The following is a 7,238-nucleotide window of genomic DNA, read 5'->3' as shown; positions in this document are numbered from 1 at the left end:
ATTGATTCAGTGACTGGGGTAATTGGGATGGGTGTGTCAGAGGCAGTGTGGTTGGCACAGGATAGAGCAGGGTTTAGGGCTGTTGTACATAGGGTCGCTATGAGTCGCAGATGACTCGACGGCACATAACAACAACAACAAAGTATTCAATCAACAATAATTTGACTATCTCTGTCTAGGTTATTTTAATATAGAAAAATAAAGCTTTTTTAAAAATATTAATTTATAGAAGTGTAATATAGCTATAAATTTATCAGAAAGGTGCAAATTAATGTTAATAAATGAATTTAACTCTTGTATTTTCACCCTCCCCAATTTGGAATGTTACTGAACTTCAGAAAGACTAACAATTATTTTCTTAAGCCTGTAAAACTAAGTAAGCAAATTGAAAAGAGGAATAGTGAGAACTGATGGTCACAAAAGTTTCATTATTGAATAATTCTAAAAGAATTCATTGACAGTACCAAGCAATTTTAATATACTAGTAAATATTTTTAATGTTTCTATTGTAAATAGTTTCTTTGTTCTCCCCTTAAAATAAAAAATTATTTCCAACTATATGGAGGCCTAGTGCCTAGGTTGTAGTGGTGTTTTCTAAACACTAGAAAATTTATTTTGGAAAAAATTACTTTTCTATTTTTGGCTACCCAGAAGGAGGTAGGACCTAGTGAAAATATTTACCACAATGATCTAGGGATGAGTAGAAGAAGCCTAACAAACTTCTTGACTGTCATATCGCTGAGTGCCCTTAAAAGATTCTGATTGATAATCATTACCTCTGAATTAATCTTTCAAGCAGTAATCGTTCTTCTACCATTGTTTGGTTTCTGTTCATTGCTTCTTTTGCTCATTTCACTTCCTCTCTGAAGTTCTGGTATAAATTTTGCTGCTTTTTATTTCCCCCATCCTTTTTCATTGAAGCAAGATTCTTACTTTTCTGGTTTTCCCCAACCCGGGTGCAATTTTCCCTGAGTCCATTTTTGATCCTTTGTGTTAGGACTGAAATTAGTAATCACTAGTACAAGTCTTTTCAATAACAAATGTGTGAAAATTCCTAGATTGTTATTGTGTTGTATTTTTTTCTCTAGAAGAAAGATGTAAAGCTGAAGACTTTTTAATAAAATCCAAGAAATGTCAAGATGAAAATTACAGATCAATTGTATTCATCAATCACAAAAAAACTGATTAAAGAGAATCATAATAGGTATGAAAAGACATTTATTCTAGGCAAAACACCTACTGATTCAAGAAATGTATTCCATGCGTATAGTACTCATGGAGCAATTTTGAAAAATGTTTCAGAATTAATCATCAGTAACCTAATTTCTGTAAAAAAGAGACTTGGTGAATGTAGTGAATATGGGAAATCGTTCCTGAGTATTAAGCAGGAAACATCTCATTCTAGTATCAAATCCTGTCATCAAATTAAGGGTGTTCTCAGTCAGAATAATGTGCTTGTTCAGTATCAGAAGATGGAAACTCCAGCACAGTCACTTGGATATAATGACCATGATAAAGGAAACCTAATTACATATAATAGAGCATGTAGAAGGGGAAAGCTATCTGAATATAGTAAAAGGAGAAATATAACCAATATGGAAAAAAACGTACATGCCCTGAATGTGGGAAATCCTTCTGCAGGAAGTCAGTACTAATTCTGCATCAAGGAATTCACACCAAGGAAAAGCCCTATCAATGTCTTCAATGTGGAAATACGTTTAGAAGAAAGTCATATTTCATTAACCATCAGAGAACTCACACAGGAGAGAAACCCTTTATTTGTTTTTGGTTTTTTTGGTTGTTGTTTTTTTTTTTTTTTAGAAACCCTTTATTTGTAATGAATGTGGTAAGTCATTCCGTCTAAAAGCAGCCCTCACTGATCATCAGAGAACACATACAGAGGAAAAGTCATACGAATGCTCAGAATGTAAAAATGCCTTCAGGTTGAAGTCACACCTCATTCATCATCAGAGAACTCACTCAGGAGAGAAACCATATGAATGCAATGACTGTGGAAAGTCATTCTTCCAGAAGACAACACTCTCTACAGAGAATTCACACTGGGGAGAAACCGTATATTTGTAAAGAATGTGGCAAGTCTTTCCATCAAAAGGCAAATCTTACTGTTCATCAGAGAACTCATACTGGAGAGAAGCCTTATATTTGTAATGAATGTGGAAAGTCCTTCACCAGAAGACAGCACTTGCTCTTCATGAAAAAACTCATAATGAGGAAAAACCCTATATTTGTAATGAATGTGGAAAGTCCTTCCACCAGAAAACAACACTAGTAGTTCATCAGAGAACACATAGAGGGGAGAAAGCTTATGAATGTCCCCACTGTGGGACGGCCTTTAGAATGAAGTCATACCACATTGGTCATCAGAGAACTCACACAGGAGAAAAACCCTATGTATGTAGTAAATGTGGGAAATCCTTCAGTCAGAAGACAAATCTTAATCTGCATCAGAGAATTCATACAGGGGAGAAACCGTGTATCTGTAGTGAGTGTGGCAAGTCCTTTTGCTGGGAAGCAACTCTGTGCATCAGAAAATACATGCAGGACAGAAATCTTATGAATGTTCCCAGTGTGGGAAAGCCTTTAGTAGGAAGTCCTATCTCATTCATTATCAAAGGACTCATACAGGGGGAAAAAAACCCTAAAAATATAATGAATGTGGAAAGTGTTTTTGTCAGAAGACAAATCTTACTGTACATCAAAGAACTCACACAGGAGAGAATCATATGTGTGTAGTGAATGTAATAAATCCTTCAGTTACAAGAGAAACATCATTGCCCATCAGAGAACTCATAAGGGAGAAAACATAGAAATGCAATAATGTGATTTCTTTTTGAAGTCTTTACAAGTAATAATAATCCTTTAAGGTTTTTAAAAAGCATGCTTAAAAGTAAAGTTTTAATCACAAGTGTAATAATAGTCATCAGTTTCTTTACCAACTGTTTAGTAGCATACAAAATAGGTATTGCTGCTATTAAACTCATATTTAGAAGTAAAGCTATTTTTTGTTTAATTTTCTTCTGATCAATCAAATGCACACACACAGACAAGATAGAAATATCTGTGTAAGAGAAAGAAACTATGCACTGTATTTCTTACTACACTCTGGAATAAAAGTAATACTACTTCCACAAACACTTCCCTGTTTTATATTATCATTACTTTGAAAGTAGTTTTTACATGCTTTAAATGCTTGTATTTTATCACATAACAAATTATTTTGTATCTTTCAGCTTAACACAATTTTTAAATATTCACACATTATTAACATAATGTATTTTCATTCTGTATACTTTTCCGTTTAAGACTGCACTACTAATAATGATGGACATTATGTATTTTTAAAAATTTTGTGTTAACAGTGCTCTAAGTAATCTTGTATATATCATGTGTCATTGTGTGTTTTCTTTTGGTTTTTTAACCCAAGAGTGGAATCTTTTGGTTTTGGGATATGGTTAGATATTTTACAGTATAATAAATTTGACCAAATATTGCAGACTTTTCTCAACATAAGTTGCTTTATTTTTGAGAGAAACAAATAATAATGTTATCTATGTGGAAAGGTCTTTAGCAAACATTCAGATATAAGAATTACTATTTCTCACACTAAAGTACATGGAGTCAAAAGTTTTCTATGTTACCATGGTCCATATTTTTTTATTAAAAGGATGAAAAAGCTCCCATTGTGTGAGTGGTTAAAGAATGTACAATTTTTCCTATTCAGATACCTAAATTATCAAATGGTACTGTGTTACAAAGACAGGAATTATTCATGGAGGATTGCTAAGACTCAGAATCAAATCTGTAGCACTGGGTGTAGGACTACTGGTCTGATGAAGACTGGTGGAACCCCTGAGACTATGACTCTTAGTCACACTTTCTCATCCCTATGGCATAACTTTGTGACAAACAACAAACAGACCTGTGAGGTGAACAATAATATCAGAGAATAATCGCTAGAACAATCAAACATGTGTGTGATCAAAAGGGCAGCACTTTCCAAGGAGTAAAGCTCAGAAGGCAGAAATGGAGAGGATAGATAATGAATGGAAATAATTACAGAGAGGAAGTAGGAATACTATTGTTGCAATATAACAATTATAATCAGTGTCATAAAACAAAAGTGTATGAATACTTGATTGCAAAGCCATTCGGCTTTGTAAACTTGCAAGTCTCAGACAAATTTTAAAAAGAAAATTGTCAAGTGTGATAATTTAAAAGAAAAATTAATTAAAAAATATTATCACATATAATTCATCATGGGACAATCCATTAAATAGGCTAATAAGTGATGTGAGATATATATATGGACTTTGGATGGACTTTGGCTAGAGCCACCATGATCTCAACATGGCAACAAAAGAGGCCTATCTATTGCACTTTCCACAGTATTACATCCATGCCCTATACCAGCAAGGTATAGGGGGTCAGACCAAAGAATTAAAGGACAGTACTGTTTGACCTCATGCATGTGGAGGCTCACTCTGCACCACCATGGCACAGTGACAAGCCTGTATCTAGAAATGCCCAGCACTGTGCTGTTTGATGTCACAGAGCAAGTATGGCTTCACACTGATCTGAAGATCCCACTGGCCCAGGACCCTGTCCCCTTACACCTGAGGAACATGGGAGAAAAATAGCCCTCCACTGCAAATGGTTCTTCCCAATACTGGCTTCCATCTTAAGTCATCACTAGATTTTGAGAAAAATGGAAACAAAGTGGTAACCGAAAAATGAATGTTTAAGGACCTGACACATACGTGACCTAGAAAGAAGTGGAATTCATGGAGATCATTCAGGGCACAATTATTAGCATGACAAGAGTCCAGAAAAAGAGTTGCATAGTAAAGTGGTCCAGTATAACAATTAAAGAACCTTTTTTTTCCAAAGAAAAATGTGAACTGGGGTCAAGGGGGACAGGAAGGAAAATGTGCAACAATGAATGAATGGAAATAGAAGTTCTTTATAAATTTTCATTTAAAAAAAAGGATAAAGATCAAGAACTGAGGAGAAAATAAAAAGGAGCTGAATATATTTCAAAGGGCAGCTCGGGAAGACAAGGTAAAGTATTATAATGCCATGTGCAGGGTGCTGGAGGGGGCGGGGGCAAAAGCCAAACTCAGCATTTCTTAAGCTGAAGGAACTGAAGAACAATCCACGTGTTGCAATGCTTATTGATGCTATGGGCAGAATATTGAATGATTCAGAAAGCATAAAAAAAAGATGGAAGGAGTAAACAGATTCATTGTACCAAAAAGATTTGGCCGACCAGAAGAATTTCAAGAAACAATATATGATCAAGAGGCAATGGTTATGCAGGAGGAAGTTCAGGCTACTCTGAAGGACTTGGCAAAAAAATAAAGCCCCAGGAATTGATGGAATACAAATTGACATATTTCAACAAACAGATGCTACCTGGATGTGTTCACCAAGTTGTGCCAAGAAGTCTGGGGGACAACCGCTTGACCAACTGACTGGAAGAGATCCATATTTATTTCCATTCCAAAAAAAGGGTGACGCAACTGAGTGTTGAACAATATCACTAATATCACACACTAGCAAAATCCTACTGAAGATCATCCAGAAACAACTGGAACAGTACATTCACCGAGAACTACCAGAAATACAAGCTGGGTTTAGAAGAGGTCATGGCACTAGAGACATTATTGCCAATGTCAGATGGATCTTAGCAGAAAGCAGAGAGTACCAGAGGAATGTCTATCTGTGTTGCTTTGACTACGCAAAGGCATTTGACTGTGTGTATCTCAACAAATTGTGGGTAACCTTAAGGTAAATGGGAATCTCAGAACACTTAATTGTGCTTATGCGAAACCTATACTTGGGCCAGGAAGCAGTTCTCAGAACAGAGCAAGAAAATGCTGTATGGTTCATTTCTTATTATAATTGTTATGACTCCTGTTAAAGAACAGCCATTCAATTTCTAAGAAACCTCTCTCTTTTTAAAAATAAGTAAGCTTGCAATCTTTTTGCCAGATCCCAAAATAAGTGTGATTAGAATAATCACCATCATCACTTTGGCTGAAATAGGAAATCCAAGTTGAAAGCATTTTTTTTTGTCAGTCCCACAGCAGAGAGTAGAGCAAAGGCACCTAAGTCTCACACATTGCCTGGCTTAGAAGCTTATTGTAAGCACTCTTTTTCACTGTCCCATGGAGTACCAGGCCCATGTTGGCATAAATAAATGTTTGATAGAAGGGTCAGACTGTTTTGCATTTCAAACACTCATTTCCAGGACTTTGCGTTCTTTCATTTAAGCTATAGGCACTTACTTCCACTCTTTGCATACGTATTCATTTTCAATGCAGTAAGCTCACTGACAATTTTCAAAACTCTTTAAATATCTGACATGAAAAAGGCTTGAAAATAATACTGTTGAAATTGAAGATAGGAAAGCATTTACAACCATATTTACCTCTGAAATGAACATTTTAATAAAAATGGAAATAAACATTCATTAACCAGTAATACTTAAAATTTGTCATTAAAGACTTAATGAAATAATTTTTATGATCCTTTTCTGTATTAGCTATATGTGTGCTAAAAGAAAATATAAATGTTGCTATAAGCTATTATTGGACTTGGAGAAATTCCAGACTGAAGAAAACAAGTGGCATAGGCTATACCAAAATGGTATTGTTACAGTCAGTGCATGCGTTAGTAACTTGTAAGAGAGGCATTACCAATCTATTTAATAAAGGAAAGAAATTTCATTTGCTGGTTATGTTGTTATGAAACACTGTATTACCATAAAATAAGATACTCACTGATGAGTATCCATTCATCTTCTACTAGATCTCTCTCCTTTTAAAAATGAAGTAGGTAATACTTCTTCAATCTTTTCATCAGACCCCAGTACATTCCTAACTCGTGGACAATGCCTATCTCTTTTCCAAGGGAGCAGCAGGTATAGTCAAACAATTGGTCTTTCGGTCCAACACATAACAGTGCAACAGCAGGAATGCTTATCTGTCCTACCAATTAATTAAAGATCTTCTAATGAATAAATAGAAATACAAGTTTTCTGTAAAATTCCATTAAAATAACAAAAAAGTTATTTCTAAAAAAATAAATAAAAGATTAAAACTATTTTAAAAAGTACTGGTAGGTTCTATATTCCCTTTCATTTGATACTGAAATGCCTTGCATAATACAGCCAGCAGAGACTTATTCTATTACTTCTCTAATACTTTTAGTGATAA

At 34.8% G+C, this 7,238-nt stretch overlaps 1 pseudogene; it reads left to right on the top strand.

The window, feature by feature from the left end:
• LOC102853037 overlaps window positions 1–6,080 on the top strand; it is a 16,168-nt pseudogene extending 10,088 nt beyond the window's left edge.
• Window positions 6,081–7,238: the final 1,158 nt, after the last annotated feature.

The sequence above is a fragment of the Elephantulus edwardii genome, unplaced genomic scaffold (genome assembly GCF_000299155.1).
Source record: "Elephantulus edwardii isolate Elephantulus edwardi_28Jun2011 unplaced genomic scaffold, EleEdw1.0 scaffold00062, whole genome shotgun sequence".
NCBI lineage: Eukaryota > Metazoa > Chordata > Mammalia > Macroscelidea > Macroscelididae > Elephantulus > Elephantulus edwardii.
Note: the sequence above shows the minus strand (reverse complement) of the source record. Positions and strands in the feature narration are given on the sequence as shown.